Here is a 16,718-nt window from a genome sequence, read left to right as displayed (position 1 = left end):
ACTGAGCCCCAGGGACAGCATGTGGAAGTGAGAGAGACAGGGAGAGAGACAAGGCGTCCCCGAGTCGCTGAGTCCCCGCCGGAGAGCGAGGAGGCGCCCTCGGGGTCCCCGCCCCCGCCCCTACCCGGCCCCCGCGCCGCCCCCCGCGCCGCCCCCTGCGCCGCCCCCCGCATGTTTGTCCAGGGCAGGCCGCATTGATCCGCCGCGGCCGCAACACCGTCTGATAAATCCCGGCCGCGGTAATGAACCTCCCCGCACACCGCTCACAAAGCACACACTAGCCCTGGCCCCAGCGGTTAATATTTAACTGAATAAGGGCCATAAATATGGAAAATGGGACTTTTAATTAAATAAGCAGCTTTTAAAAGGGCCCTTGGGCGGGAGAGGCTTTTGTTTAAATATGATTGATTTGACATGTCCTTTAGCTCTCACACTCTCCCGAGCTCCCTTCCGACGTTAACTCTTGGCCCCCAGCCCCGGTAGCAAGTTGGCGAGGCCAGACCCTGTTCTGCTGGAGGGAGGGGGCTCCCTGCTGGAGGAAGCGGGGTACGGTGGGAAGGAGGTGCCCTGGGGACTGGGATTGAAAATCCGGCTGCCCGGGCCCTCACATTTGGCTTCACCCCCACTACAAGCTGCCTCCATTTCGCAGAATGTGTATTTCACCCTAAAAGAAGGGGTTAGTGGGGTAACATGCCTCCAGATCCGGGGGCATAGGTTCCCTTTTAAAAGCCACGCCACCAGCTGCCGGTCCTTTGGCGGTTCAGCTGGTGGTCCCTCTGTGCCTCAGTTTCCCCATCTGTAATATGAGGATAACAATAGCACCTACTCCACAGGGCCGTGTTCAGATTAAGCACATCCCAGACCATGGGAGGGCCCGCAGTGCTTGCCAGGATTCCAGCTGAAGGCTCTGTGACTGCTGCGAGGCGCGAGGCCACAGAAGCAGCTTGATGGGCACATTCCCATATTTAGCGCCGACCTCTCATTTGCATTTTTCACTGAGCCCCGCAAAGGAAGTAGCTGGTTCTACTCATACTCACCCAGAGGCTCACAATCTTGGCAGCTTATGACTCATCTGAGGAGCCTGGAATGCTCCAATTTCAGGCCGGGAAGAATTTAGCAGTCAAGGAGGTCTGTCTTCTGCCTCCAAGCTAATGGCCTTTACCTTTCAAAACTTTTCAAAAAAAAAAAAACAAAAAACCATATCCTATTATAAATTAATATTCATGAAGCACTTTCCATATACCAGATTCTGCACATGCCTGACCTCAGAACCCTGTCGTCTGCCCTGCTTCCTGGGTGAGGAGGGATCTGATGCCCAGAGAAGCCAAATAGCCAGTCCAGAGTTGCCCAGCTAAGGAGCAGCTGGGCTGCTTTGCCTCCAGTGCCTTAAGCCCCCTGTGGACCTAACCTGGTGCAGGCCCATGCCCTGGGACTCATGTCTGATCTGGTCCTGGCTTCTCTGAGCTGACGTAGAAGTCACCTCCCTGGATAATTCTGACATTCTCCATTACCTAAGGAGGGGGATGATGGTGGTCACACAGCCTCGTAATTTATCAAGACTCTGCCCCTTATGCTTAACCACCATTTCTTCCTCTCCCCAAGTCAGATAACTTAGTTTTTGCTTATTCCCACTCACAGACTGCCTCTTCCAGGAAGTCTTCCCAGATGCACTCTGCTTGTTATGGTGGATCCCTTTTCTAACTCTTCCAGTATTGGTGAGTATAGTGAGCATAGTGAGTATTTGACGGCATTCTATTGTATTGTCATTTCCTGCAACCATTCATTCACACAGTCAATTACCATTTATTAATGACCTATTATTTTATTTCTCCAACTTTAAGATGAACTTTTTTTTTTCTTTTTAACATTTTGAAACTGGGATCTAGTACATATATAACACCCATTTTTATTTGCTTTGGCACTTTGGAAGGCTGAGGCAGGCAAATCACTTGAGGTCAGGAGTTTGAGACTAGCCTGTCCAACATGGCAAAACCCTGTCTCTACTAATAATACAAAAATTAGCCGGGCATGTGATACATGCCTATAGTCCCAGCTACCCAAGAGTTCAAGGCACAAGAAATGCGTGAACTTGGGAGGCGGAAGTTGCAGTGAGCAGAGATCACACCACTGCACTCTAGCCTGGGTGACCGAGCGAGACTCCATCTTAAAAAAGAAAAAGAAAGAGAAATACTCTAGTTAAATGGATGCTGCCTCTTATAATGGATGGCATTTTCAGACTGTGGAAATAAAGCCTTGTGCCCAGCCCTGTGCCGGGTGTTGGAAGAATTGGGGGAAATCAGACAGACTTTTACTTTGCTTTCTGCTCCCTGAAAACTTACTGTCTACTGCAGAGTATATTAAGAAAGCACCCTTCAGCTGGGCATGGTGGCTCACGCCGGTAATCCCAGCACTTTGGGAGGCTGACGTGGGCGGATCACCTGAGGTCAGGAGTTCAAGACCAGCCTGGCCAACATGGTGAAACCCCATATTTACTAAAAATACAAAAAATTAGCTGCCTATGGTGGCAGGCGCCTGTAATCTCAACTACTTGGGAGGCTGAGGCAGGAGAATTGCTTGAATTTGGGAGGTGGAGGTTGCAGTGAGCCGAGATCACACCATTGCACTCCAGCCTGGGCAATAAGAGCGAAACTCTATCTCAAAAAAAAGAAAGCACCCTTCTTTCTAATTCCCAAAACTCTCAATTCTCACTCATTCACTCTTTTACACTTTTACTTAACCCCCTGAATTCTCATGGCCAAAAACGTGTTCCTCTCTTCCCAGGAATGGGGTGATTTTAGTGAAGGCAAGAGGTTATAGACATTAAGTGTTTATGTTCTGCCACGCCCTGTCCTAAGATTGATCACATATTATCTCATTTAATCCTCACCACAACCTAACAAGGTGAGTGCTACTGAAATCACTACCAGTTTGCAGATGATGAAAGGAGGCTCAGAGACATTAAGTAACTGGCCCAAGGCCACACAGCCAGTGAGTGACAGAGCCAGAGTCAAATTCAGGCAGGTCTGGCTCCAGAGGCCTCACCCCTAACCTCAGTTCTTTTGACCCTTCTTTCATCCTCCCCCACTGCACCTGCGAGCTCCAGGCCCATCACAGAAAGGAGGTTCAGAAGCTCATCTTCTATCCACAGTGCAAGGGGGAGAGAGCCCCAAGAAGAAAATGGAAGCAGACGGTCTCCCAGAGGGGCTGTAATCAAAGGTGTCACGTAGAGAAAGCTGGAAGAGCCAGAGAACTCCATCAGGAGGTTGGCCTGGTGCTCTGTGACTAGTGACTAGTCTGTAGGAGACCTCGCCTTTGGCGGGATGTCGAGTGCCAAGTCCCCAGGGCCAGCTGCAAAGACAGTTTATGGTTCATGCACCCCTCTATGGGGCGGCCAGCGGGCTGAGGATGGTCAGCAAAACTCCCTATCTCTGTGCCAGCACATCTGTTGCCATGGTAACTCCTCTCAGGCATCACCCGGTTCTAGGTCTGTTTCCCGGGCTCAGTGTTGGGGTAGGTAGGGCTGAGGCTGGTTTTGGGGTCAGGGCACAGGGTTGGTGCTGGTGTTGGGGAAGAGGCACAAGGGTCATTTCTCATGCAGACCACCCACCCACGGCGGTGGCAGGGGGTTGGGGAGCACTGAGCAAGGCATCTGTATTCCTTCCTTGTAAGCCCAGAGCAACAGGGGACAAAACCCTGTGTTGAGTACATTTGAGAAGAGACCTCCTCCCTGAGAATCTCCTCCCTACACCCCTCAGGCTAATGGTTGGGGCCCTGTACATTCCACTTTCCCGGTGACTCTTCTGCCAGCTCCGTTTCTGGCCAGCAATCAGATGCACTCACTGTCATCTTCTCGTGGACTGTTGTCCTCCTAACAGACATCCCTATCTGGCAATCTGTCCCCATGGATCCATCCTCTACAGGTGAGCTTGATTTATCTGTTTATACAGAAACAAAGTCTCACTCTGTCGCCCAGGCTGGAGTGCAGTGGTGCCATCATAGCTCACTGTAACCTTGAATTCCTGGACTCAGTGATCCTCCCATCTCAGCCTCCTGAGTAGCTAGGACTACAGGTTTGTGCCACCACACTTGGCTAATTATTTTATTTTTGTAGAAATTGGGGTCTTGCTCATTGCCCAGGCTGGTCTCGAACTCCTGGCCTCAAGCCATCCTCCTACCTCTCACTTTTGAGTAGCTGGAACTATAGGTGTGCACCGCCACGCCAAGCTAATTAATTTTTTGGGTTTTTTTTTTTGAGAGACAGGATTTTGCTGCATTGCCCTGGTTAATCTTGAACTCCTGGCCTCAAGCAAACCTCCCCACAAGGCCTCCCAAAGTGCTGGGATTAAAGGCATGAGTCACTGCACCCGGCTGCAGGTGTGTTTTCTTGAGCCAAAGGCCTCCACTTGCCCTGTCCCTCCCTACTCCTTCCCCCAAGCACTGGCCCATCCAGGCCTCCCTCCACTCACTCCAGGCCACATCCATGCTATGGGCAACGTGACGCCCATCAGGCCCAGGAAACACCAGAAATCAGTGAAGCAGGGAGCAAAGGTCGGGGTGAGGCCAACTCTTTTTGGTGTCAAAGGAGATTACGAGTCCGGCTCTCAAAGTTGAGGGCTGGGGCCAAAATCAGCCTGTGATCCCAAGTGGGATGAGTTCAGAGGTCGCCAGCTGGTTCCTTTGTGTGTCAATATTAACATGAGAGTCACCTAATTGGGGTGGGTCAGCCAGTGGCCAGAGCCAGGACACACATCAGAAGAGAAAGGGCCTGATCATGCCCCAGGCAGTGTTGGCTGCTTGGCATAAGCCAGCTCATTCATTATATTAATATTACTACTAATAATACTAATATAGGAGTAGTAGAAGAATAGCAGTAGCCACATACATTGAGTCTCTATTAAATTCAAGGTTGGTGGCTGGCACTTAATTCATTAAATGGCCTCATCGTTCCAACCTCTCTAAGAATTAGATTCTGTTGCTACCCCATCCTACAGTCAAGGAAACTGAGGCACCAAATGGTAAACCAGTGAGCCGTGTTCACACAACGCGAAGGGAGGAGCAGACTTGGACCCAGCCAGTCTGTCTCCTTGCAACACAGGGATGACATCTCCATTTTATTGATGAGGAAAGCAAGTCTTTGAGATGGATCAAGGCTGTCTAAAGCCACACAGCTAGTCAGTGACAGGGGTGAGTTACAAACCCAGGTAGGCCTTCTCCAGAGCCCACAATATCCTTATTTCATTTTATTCTTTTCCTGTCTCAAGAAAAGAATAAAAGGCTGGAGTGCCTTTCATATCTCAAATGCTCAGTAGCCTCATGAATAAAATGGGGATATCAACATCCCCCTCAGTGCAGATGCAACATGAAAATATGTGTTAAACCTTTGCACATGCTGTTCCTACTGCACAGAATGCTTTTCCTTGTTAAAATTAGCATCTTCTTCGTTAACCTAGCATCTAACCTGCATTCTAGGCTGGAGAACAGTGGTATCATCATGGCTCACTGCAGCCTTGAACTCCTGGGCTCAAGTGATCCTTCTACCTTAGCCTCCTGAGTAGCTGTGAGGACAGGTGTGTGCTAATTAACCAGTCCTTGCTAATTTTTAAACTTTTAAAAATAGAGACAGGGGTCTCACTATGCTGCCCAGGCTGGTCTCAGACTCCTGGCCTCAAACAATCCTCCTGTCTAGGCCTCCTGAGTCTCTGGGATTACAAGTATGACCCACCACACCCAGCCTTCATCTCATTCCTTTTAAGCTCATCCCTTCTATGGGTTCTTTGAAGGCCACTTGTCCTTCTGTGTGCCACTGTTCCTGCCTTCTTGGACCTAAGGGAACAGTGACTATCCATTGGCTGATGGATGAAGACCTGCCATCTGCATGGCTCAGGCTAGTCATATAGAGACCAACGCTCATCTCCATTGGTTTTGGGTCGGATGAACCCACGTGGACACTTGCTGGAATCATAGCATCCTAGTAATTTCAGATGCCCACTTCTATGTAGGCTGAGTCCAAAGAAACACTACTTACCTAAAACTTTTTTTTTCAATTTTTAATTTTTATCTTTGGAGACAAGGTCACCCAGGCTGGAGTGCAGTGACAGGATCCTAGCTCACCGCAGCCTCTAACTCCTGGGCTTTAGCCATCTTCCTACTTCAGCTTCTCAAATAGCTAGGACTACAAGGATGCACCACCATATCCGGCTAATTTTTAAATTTTTTTTGTAGAGATGGGGGTCTCGCTATGTTGCCCAGGTTGGTCTCACCCTCCTGGGCTCAAGCAATCCTCCCATGGCCTCCCAAATCACTGGGACTATAGGCCTGAGCACCCAACCCCCTAAAACTTCTGATTACAGTCTAGTACAATAGCAGTTAATGCATTGACCAATTCTTAAAGGCCTGCTCTGTGCAGGGTACTGGAGACATAGTGGTGAGCAGAAACTGACACTTCCCCGTCCCCCTGGAACTTACATTCTAGTGGGGGAGGTGGACATTAATCACACAGTTGTGCCTAGAACAACGCATTGATTCAGTAATGAAAGCTCCAGAGGATGTGACAATTTCACAGAGCAACCGGCCTTGGCCAAAGAGGTTAGGGAGATAGCTCTGACAAAATGACTCGTGAGCTGAGACTCTGAAGTTGAATAGATGCTAAGTCAGCAAAGAAGAGAAGGAAGAGCATTCTGTGCAGAAGGAACAGCATGTGAAAATGTTTAACAAACGTTTCCTGTTTCATCTGCACTGTGAGGGGAGATATTAATATCCCCACTTTATAGATGAGGTTACCGAGGCTTTGAGAGATGAAAGGCCTTGCCTAAGGGCTTCAGGTCCGGAGGGAGCAGCAGGAATTTGATCCAAATCCACCTGCCTCGGCCTCAGCAGTCTGATGCCACATTTGACACTCTTCCACACTGGTGCTTAGAAATAGCATCACATGGCCGGTTGTGGTGGCTTAAACCTGTAATCCCAGCACTTTGAGAGGCCGAGGCAGGTGGATCACTTGAACTCAGGAGTTCGAGACCAGCCTGGCCAACATGGTGAAACCCCATCTCTGCCAAAAATACAAAAATTAGCTGGGCGTGGTAGCACATGCCTGTAATCCCAGCTACTCGGGAGGCTGAGGCATAAGAATCACTTGAACCCGGGAGGCAGAGGTTTCAGTGAGCCCAGATTGTGCCACTGCACTCCAGCCTGGGCGACAAAGCTAGATCACGCCACAAAAAAAAAATGGCATCACATAATGTTGGGAGGAAAGCTGCTTTTGGGAAAAAAAATAATGCAAACGGGCCAGACAGTTGTGTCAGAGAGAGCTTTTTAAGTTGCTGTAGTAGAAACCCAACTCACACCGACTTAAGCAAAAAACCGAAATGTATTGTTCCATGTAACAAGAATCCAGGAATGGAAGACTTTAGGCTTAGCTGGACCCAGATGCTCAAACAAGATCATCAGGGCTTTGTGTGTGTGTCTCTCTTCCCCGATCCTGCTTCCTGGGTGTTGGCTTCCTTCTCACGTCCCACGAGATGGCCCCCGGAAGTCTCTAGCTTACCCCTTCCTCACCGTTAGCAGTTGCAGAATTTCGAGAGATTCCTCTTTTCCAGCCACTCCAGGGAAATGTCCCTGGCTTGGCTCCGATTGGACCAACTTGGTCATGTGCCCATTCCAAGGCCAATGAGTGTAGTTAGAGAGCTGTAATGTTCTAATTGGCCAAACCTTGGTCACATGCCTATCCTGGAACCAATCAATGAGGCCAGGGGCTGGACTCCTTTGGCGGGTACTGGGTCATGTGATCACCCTTGTATCTGAAGATGATTCAGCCTCATCCAAGCTCCACAGACTGAGAATGTAGGAATATAGGAACAAGGAATAGGTAATGCTGGAAAGAAAGAAAGAAAAAAAAAAAAAGACTGGACCTGCAAACAACTCAAAATAGAAAAGTCAGCTAGGCATGGTGGCTCACGCCTGCAATCCCAGCACTTTGGAAGGCCGAGGCAGGTGGATCACTTGAGGTGTGGAGTTCGAGACTAGCCTCGCCAACATGGTGAAACCCCCGTCTCTACAAAAAATACAAAAATTAGCTGGGCGTGGTAGCACATGCCTGTAATCCCAGCTACTCGGGAGGCTGAGGCATGAGAAACGCTTGCACCCGGGAGGCAGAGGTTGCAGTGAGCCAAGATCACGCCACTGCACTCCAGCCTGGGTGACAGGGTAAGACTCTGTCTCAAAAAAAAAAAAAAAAGGGGAAAAGAAAGCTTGAGTTTTACTGAACACAGGGATACTCATGAAGATAATTTAACTTGCCCTGCCCTCATGCGGGCTCTGTCCAGCGAGCATCCCAGATGGTCATAGCATCATTTAATTTCCCAAACTTTTATGGTTGAATCTCCCATTTTTATCTCGTACCCCGGGTTTATCCCAGTTTCTGCTAGAAATTAAGATGCTCCCTACTTCTGAAATTGCCAATTCTCCCTCTGGATGGTTTCTCTGCCTCATCTGGAAAATGGAGATCATTCTAATACCAACCTTACAGACTTCAGGGGTCGTGTAAATAAATAAATTTAGCCCAATACATAGGCACATAGCATTATGTCAGTGTTAGTGTTATGAGCTTTATCACGCCCATTTTGCAGACACATAACCTGAGGCTCAGAAAAAAAAATACAGCTTGCTTTAGACCATGTAATGGGTGGTGGAATCAGACACAGCCAGATGTGGGTCTTCAAAGCCTGAGCTTTGTCATCTCACCTCTGGAAGGGTAAATCTATCTTGTTTATTGTGATTTTTCCTTTAGCTGCTTGGGCCAATTCATAGAATGGATGCATTTATGCACGCCTCATTTTAATCACAGTTCTGATTAGAAGATCCCTTAGATATGGATTCATCCACACATGGGTAAGCCGAGGGAATGTATCCATCACTAGAAATTAATCATGTGTTCTACTGTGCTCTACATGAGAATCAGAATCATCAGGTCTAGCAGGTAACTGGGATGGGAGCACAAGGCAGGGATGCGAAGGAGACGTCCCGTGTAAGGCACTTTCAGAAAATTGCTCTAAGTGCTTCTAAAGGCCATTACAATGGCTACTCTTTTTTGAGTACCTACTGTGTGGAAAGTACATTAACACAATCTCATCAAATCTTCCAACAGCCATATGAGGGGGCTATTATCATGCACATTTTGGAGATGAGGAAACAGAGGTTCAGAGAAGTGAGGTGACTTGTGCAAAGTGGCAGTTTCGTGGTGGAGCCAAGACTGGAGCTCAGGTCTATCTCCAGCTGACTCAGGAATCCATGTCATGACCATGACCTTCCATCTTCTCTTAAGGTGTCCTATAGTTTTTTTTTTTTTTTTTTTTTTTTTTTTTTTTTGAGACGGAGTCTCGCTCTGTCGCCCAGGCTGGAGTGCAGTGGCGCAATCTCGGCTCACTGCAAGCTCCGCCTCCCGGGTTCACGCCATTCTCCTGCCTCAGCCTCCCGAGTAGCTGGGACTACAGGCGCCCACAACCGCGCCCGGCTAATTTTTTGTATTTTTAGTAGAGACGGGGTTTCACCGTGGTCTCGATCTCCTGACCTTGTGATCCGCCCGCCTCGGCCTCCCAAAGTGCTGGGATTACAGGCGTGAGCCACCGCGCCCGGCAAGGTGTCCTATAGTTTACATAGCTGCTTCTTGATTGATTGATGCTTAAACGGGTTCTGGTTTTTCAGCAGGGCTGGGCATTTGCATGACTCCAAGAATGGACCCTTCCTTAAAGTTTGGGCCTTCGGCACCTCTCTTGCCTCACCTGGTCCCACTCCGGTTTTTTTTTTTTTGTTTTTTTTTTTTTTTTTTTTTTTTGATAACAGGCAATGTGTTGACTCAACAAGCATTTACTGAACACCTGCGATCTTAAATTAGGCCCTTTCTAGGAAGAGCCTTAAAGCCTTAGGATTCACATAAAGTCTTTTATGGAGGCTGTGTTTGCAGGAAAAACCTGTGAGAGGTTAGGGAAGCAGGGCAGAGCAGGAGAAGAATTTGGGCAGACATGATTGTAACTAGAGTCCAACTTCAGTCAGATCCCATAGGGAACTATGGGGTGTTACTGGTCCCACAGACTTGCCGCCAACCCTGAGGCCAAGGGCTGGCCTTTTGTACCCTGTATCAAACAGCATTGGCTGTGGGCCGCCTTAGGGGCTGCACGAGGCAAAACTTCTTACTCAATTGCAGCTCCCATTAGCAGAGCTCTGGTTCCTCCTCTGGACATGGAAGATACTGACAGCCTAGAGGAACAGTGGGGGACAGGTCCGTGAGTAAAGACATCTGAGTGGGATACCAGCAGCATCTACTATACCTACTATGTCTTGGACACTGTTTGCCCTTGTGGTATTACTTACATCATCCAGAAGGGCTATCATTTGCCTAACATTTTAGACACATGGCCAAACCGAATTCTCCCTACAACCCTATAAGGCAGATATAGCCCATTTGACAGATGAGAAAGATGAGACTCAAGGAGATGTTGGTACCAGAGCTGAGAAAAACACAAAGCCCGTCTTCTGTCCCCGCGTCCAGTCCGCAGGTCTAGGCAGCTCCCTGCTGTGCTGTCCTCTGCCTTTGAGAAGGTCAGCAGGGAGGCGGAGACCCAGCCAGCAGCAGGCAAGAGCTGTAGCCGAGGACAGCTTTAATGGCCCTGGCATTGGCTGACATTTGGGTTTTACTCTCTGTGGGAAGTGCACTAATTACTCCTGTTCACTCAGAAGTCCAACTTAACTACTGCTTGGGTTTTATGGAGTGCTTTGGGGTTGCCATTTCTTGAGACCACAATAGTAACAGGGAGACTTGCCTCTTCCCGAGTCTCCAGTGGATGCTCACATGTGGACGATTTACAAGCCAGATGCTGGGGGAGCCTCTTTGATCTGTTCTCTCTGCGCCAGGCATATCACTCACAGCTCTGCCACCCTCCCAGCCATCCTAGGAGGTAGGTCCAACAAATCCACCCCATTTGGCAGATGATAAAACTGAGGTCCAGAGAGGGTGAATGGTTTCCCTGGCTCCCTGAGCTAGGAAGTCTGACGTCAGAGCCTGGATGGTCTCGACCGCTTGACATCATGGTCTCTGCCTTTCTGACAGCCCTCACCTCCCACAGGAAGAACTCTTCTGAATGCCCTTGCTAGGTCTGCAAGGAAGATACTGAGAGCCCCACTTGGTAGGTGGGAAACTGACTCAAGAAGCCATAGAGCAAAGAGGTTAAAAGCACAGGCCACCATGAAGTTAGATTATCTGGTTGGTAGCCTAGCCTCCCTACACACCAGCTGTGTAACGTTGTGCAGCTATCTGGACCTCTGGTTTTCATCTATTGGGAGAATGAACTATAAGGACAACAAACGGAGAATGGAAAGCTCTTGGCACATGCTGGCGATTGCTAGAGTAATGAGCCAGGGTGAGTTTGGGGCACTATTTTATGTCCCCACCTCTCCCGCTCTATTCTCTACCTGACCCCCACCTTAGTTCCTGGGTGTTTGTCCCAAATAGCAACTGCTCTTAAGAAACTCTCTCACTTCAACAAGTGTCCTGAGTTCCTGTAACTGGGAACTGCCATGATTTCTGCCTTTGGGGAAAAATATCAGGCAGGGAACAGATACAGGAGTTGCTTCCAGGGAAAGGGGGGAGGGGTTTCTCAGTCTCAGGTTAGAGACATGTTAGTTTCTCATCACATGTTAGACAAGAAGGAATTGCCTTATCCAATGGTCCCCTCCCCATGCCCCCATTTTATAGGCAGGGAAACTGAAATAGCATCAACAAATATTCACTGATGAATGAATGAATGAATGAATGAATGAATGAATGAATGAATCACACGTGAAAACAGAAGGCAACACCTGCCAAGCCCTAGGCCAAAGGGTGAGATCTGGCAGTGAGCAGAGCTGCCTGGTAAGGTGACTCAGCCTATGTTCTGCAGACCTCTGTGGATGCTGGTCGCTGGTCACTGGTCACTGGTCACTGGTCATGAGGTGGCAGGTGCCTCCAGAGTGACCCTATGTCTAGGGCACAGTCTTTGCTCCCAAGGAATCCATGAATGGCTAGTAAAGACAAAAGATGACCATTCCACGTGATAAATGAAATACAGTTGACTCTCCATATATCCATGGTTTCACCTCTGTGGATTCACCCAACCTTGGATAAAGAATATTTAAAACAAAATAACAAATGCCAATATACAATTTTAAAATTGCAAAAAAATACAGTATAACAAGTATTTACAGAGTATTTACATTGTATCAGGTATTGTATGTAATCTAGAGACAATTTAAAGTATATGGAGGGTGTGTGTAAGTTACATGAAAATACTATTCCATATGCCTTATATCAAGGACTTGAGTGTTTGTGGATTTTGGTATCTGTGTGTTGGGGGGGGAGGAGTGGGTGTCCTTGAATGAATCCCCCATGGATACTGAGGGACAATTACAACAGTAGGAGGAAGCACCCATTACATACAGGGCACCACTCTAGGTATTAGTTGCATCTTCTCAGTGACTCTCGAAGACGGTGTTACCATTCCCATTGTATAGATGAGGAAATGGAGACTCAGAGAGGTTAGGTAATATGCCTGAAGTCACACAGGACACAGCTGATATGGAATCCAAACCCAATCTCTTCAGGTCCAGAACTGCGTGCCTGGGACTGGGGATTGCCCACCTCTTCCCTCTGCCCTTGAGGGGAAGTGAGTCTCTGAAGAGGCAGGAATGTGAGCCAGCTGAGGTTTCCCCTGTGGAATGTGGTACCCGGATGGGCAGCAGTCAAAGCAAAGCCCATCCAAGCCAGAAGCTTCTTAGCAAACTCCCTCCTCCTCCACATCTCCTCCTGGGATGGGATTCAAACTGAGCTTAGCCCCTTTGTGTTATGTCTGGAAAGCAGATATCCTGCCCCCAGAGGGGCTCCGGCTTCCATCCCACCCCCTACCTTTCCCCAGATTCCAGTGGCTTTCAGTGCCCCATCAGGCCTTCTAGACAACTGACATTTTACACCGCCCTACGCTTTCCCCTGTGGTCAGAGCCAGGCAGCGGTAACAGGATTAACCCCATGGAGGCAGATCACTTAATTAAACTTTGGAAGGAAGAAGGCTGTCTCCTCATCACAGCTCTGGGGGAAGGGGAGGGGGCTTCTAATGGGCCAAGTTGAGGGGTTGTGTCCCCTGCAGTTAATGCTGGTTCAACCAGTGGCCGAAAACATCCACCCATCATCTTCCACCTATACATACATCCAACAGCCACTGAAAGCCTCACCTGTGCCCCGGCATATGTTATCACTAGGGACAGATCAGTGGTGGACCCAACTGGCTTCCCTCTATCCACTCTTCCTACCTTTTGCCACCCCGTAGTTCATTCCTCACACAGCAGCCAGAGAGATCTGTATGAACCGTAGTGGGATGGTGTCTCTGCCCTGCTTAAAACCTTCCACACCTTCTGTGGCTCCAGCTCTCCCACATCTCCATGTTCTCCCCTTGACATGTGACTTAGACTCTACTTTTTCATGGGAGGAGCTTCAATTTCCCCACCCCTTGAACTTGGGCTGGACTTGGTTTGACCAATAGAATTTTGCAGAAGTGACACTGTGACAATTCGAAGACCTTGTGGCTTCCATGCTGTCTCACCAGTAGCCCTGCTTCCACTTTGAGAAAAAGGCTGGGCTGGAGGATAAGTGATCACATGGGGGAGAGCTAAGTCCTCCCAGCAGGGCCATTCTAGACCCACTGCCAGCAAGCTGACCCTCAAACAAGTGGGAAAGGCCAGCCTAGATCATCAGAGCCACCTAAGTGACCCCAGCTGACCACAGAGGCATGAAAGGGCCCAGACAAAACCAGAAGGACTATGACACCTAGACTCATGTACTCACACTTAATGCTTATTGTTTTAAGCCACTGAATGTTGGGGTAATTCGTTTTGCAGCATTATTGTAGCACTCACTGACTGAGACAGTCTCCCTTTGCTTTTTGTATTAAAGTCAACTTCCCACTTGATCTCAGCTCTTCCCACTCCTCCCTTCTCTCACTCTCACCCCCTCACTCACTTTGCCCAGTCACAGTTTTTTTGCATTCATTTTCTTATAAGAATCTCTCTTTTTCCTGCTTCCTGGTCTCCCTGACCATCCAATCTAGCACATGATAGGTCTTCAATAAATATTTGTTGAGTGAATGAATGAATGAATCAGTTGATCAATGAACAGACATCATTACTCATTGTTCTCATGGGGTTTACCACCCAGTGGAGGAGATGATGTTACCAGATCACAGACTCAACCTGGCACGAAGGAGAGTGTTTAAGGAGGGAACAGTCAGGCTATCGAGGAAGGCTTCTCCAGGGAAAGGACATCAGAGCTGGGATCTAAAGGATGAGTAAACATCAATTAGGTAAAATGGGCAGGGAAAGGCATTTCAGGCAAAGAGAACAGCAGGTGCCAAGGCCCTAAGACAGGAGGGAGTGTAACAAACTCAAAGAAATGAAGAGAAGTGGCCAGGCATTGTGGTTCATGCCCATATTCCCAGCACTTTGGGAGGCTGAGGTGGGTGCATCACGAGACCAGCCTGGTCAATATGGTGAAATCCCATCTCTACTAAAAATACAAAAATTAGCTGGGAGTGATGGTGGGTGCCTGTAGTCACAGCTACTAGGGAGGCTGAGGCAGGAGAATCACTGGAACCTGGGAGCTGGAGGTTGCAGTGAGCTGAGATCATGGCACTGCACTCCAGCCTGGGTGACAGAGTAAGATTCCTTCTCAAAAAACAAAAAAAGAAAGAAAAAGAAAAAAATGAAGAGAAGCTGAAGTAGGGGATTTTGATTTTTTTTAAAGCAAAAGGAGACTTTAAAGCCCCGTAGAATGGTCACCCCTTCCTTCCCCTGCATATGTGCCCCCACCTCGGGAAGTCTGGGGCTGTTTCATTAGTATTTTCCCACTCTTCCTCTTATGACAAATAGGAGACCTGAATTACTAGAAAGCAGAAGATCCTAGGGTTTAACTAACTACCCTTGAAGCTTCTCCCAGGATTTGCTAGACCCAGTTTCTTCCATGTGGGCCCAAATCTTCCAGACAAGACCATCAGAAGCCCAAGTTGGAGCCAGTAACCTCAGAAGCTCCCATTTATGGGGTTCATAGCAACTGCCTGGTGTTGTGCTAAGGATTTTACAAACACTTTTATCTCGGACTTCAGGACTTTCCCAGTCATAAAATAAACTAGCACTAAAGCAGCTATTCTCTTTCTTCTTATGGGGCCTGAATGGCAATTAGCTTTTATCACAAAAGCAACTCTGTTTGATTTAATGGCTACCTGAGGCGGGAAAGATTGTCTTGATTGATTAGTAATGTCTGCCTTGGTACAGGAAGGGAGCTTGCATAACGTATGCTCCGCATTTGCCATTTTGCTTTAGGTAGTGCTCTAGTAGTTCCTCAAAAAATTCAGCTTGGTATGTGAGCCAACTCTTGAAGGTCAACTCTGCACTGACCAGCCAGGGAAAGAGGCATTCCCAACAGGGAAAACTTCAAGGAACAAGTTTTTGGAGGGCCACAGGGCAGGACAGTGGGGCAGCAGGGAGTGACAGGAGGCATGCACTTGGAAGGGCAAGTCCAGGACAGGTCAGGGAGCAAGGACATCCAGGGCTGGCTTAAGGAAATGGTTGGGAAACTGATTCAGCTTTCAGAATTGCCTGTGTTTTCCTGCAGTCCTGATGTTCATACACACAACTGGGGTGATTTCAGCCTGACAGAGTGCTGATTTGGGTGAGTTTCTCGTGCTATGGTTTTGTTCCATTAGACCAGGGGTCAACAAACTGTAACCCATGGGCCAAATCTGGCCTGTGGCTTGTTTTTGTAAATGTGTGTTATTGGAACACAGTCACACCATTTGTTTACATACTGTTTACGGCTGCTTTACTCGACTCTGCTACAATGGCACAGTTGAGTCATTGCAGCAAAGACCATCTGGCCTGCAAAACAGAAAATACTATCTAGCCTTTTATTGAAAGAGTTTGGAGAACCTCCAGTCATCACTATACTAGGCAGGTCACACACAGTATTGCTAATCCTTCCAGCAACCCTGTGAGATACTGCAACCTGCTCTTTGCAGATGGGGAAACTGAGGCCCGAGGAAGTAAAGTGACTTGCCAAGGGTCACACCATGGGTGATAGATCTAGGACTCTAACCAGATTTGTTTGATGATAAATTCTGCTTCTTTCTTTTTTCAAACTCTCACTTTAAAAGCTCTTGAGAGCTTTTTATACACATGAGAAATGGCAACTCCAAGGCATTACCCACTGTCAAATTGGGGCAGTGAGAATATGGGTGGCTGTTGGTAGTTCCTTTGTCATTTTCTGTTATTTCTCTTATTACTACTATTGAGTGATTACAAGATGCCAGACACTTTATCTATCATTCTCAATTTGTCCTCACAATAGCCCTATGAGATAGGGTGCATTATTATCCCCAGATTATAAATGGGGAAACTGAGGCACAGAAAGGGGTTGCAATTTTCACAGGTCCTCTTAGGGACGGCACTGGGATTTGAACCCTGGCTTGTTCTGGTCCCTACCTGCAGGCTTCATCTGTCTTTGGAGAATATCGATCCTGTTCTTCCCATACCTTTGTTTTCATGGTCCAGATTCTCTGAAATGTTCCCATCTGTTATTTCCTATGCATGTGTGTTGTGCAGGAAGGTGTGTAGGTGGTGAGTGCAGGAGGGTTTTATTATCCTTATTTTCT

The 16,718-nt window shown here is 48.1% G+C and overlaps 1 long non-coding RNA gene across 2 annotated transcripts in view; it reads right to left on the bottom strand.

Moving 5' to 3' along the window:
- Positions 1-7,622, bottom strand: part of LOC105493364 (uncharacterized) — a 39,078-nt gene extending 31,456 nt beyond the window's left edge. For both annotated transcript variants that reach the window (XR_011608501.1, XR_011608500.1), the window contains exons 1-2: positions 7,552-7,622; positions 1,038-1,171 (exon numbers count right to left, since the gene is read on the bottom strand). This is a non-coding gene — a long non-coding RNA (uncharacterized lncRNA). The remainder of the gene's footprint in view (positions 1-1,037; positions 1,172-7,551) is intronic.
- Positions 7,623-16,718: the final 9,096 nt, after the last annotated feature.

This window comes from Macaca nemestrina, chromosome 10 (genome assembly GCF_043159975.1).
Source record: "Macaca nemestrina isolate mMacNem1 chromosome 10, mMacNem.hap1, whole genome shotgun sequence".
In the NCBI taxonomy this organism is placed as follows: Eukaryota; Metazoa; Chordata; class Mammalia; order Primates; family Cercopithecidae; genus Macaca; species Macaca nemestrina.
Note: the sequence above shows the minus strand (reverse complement) of the source record. Positions and strands in the feature narration are given on the sequence as shown.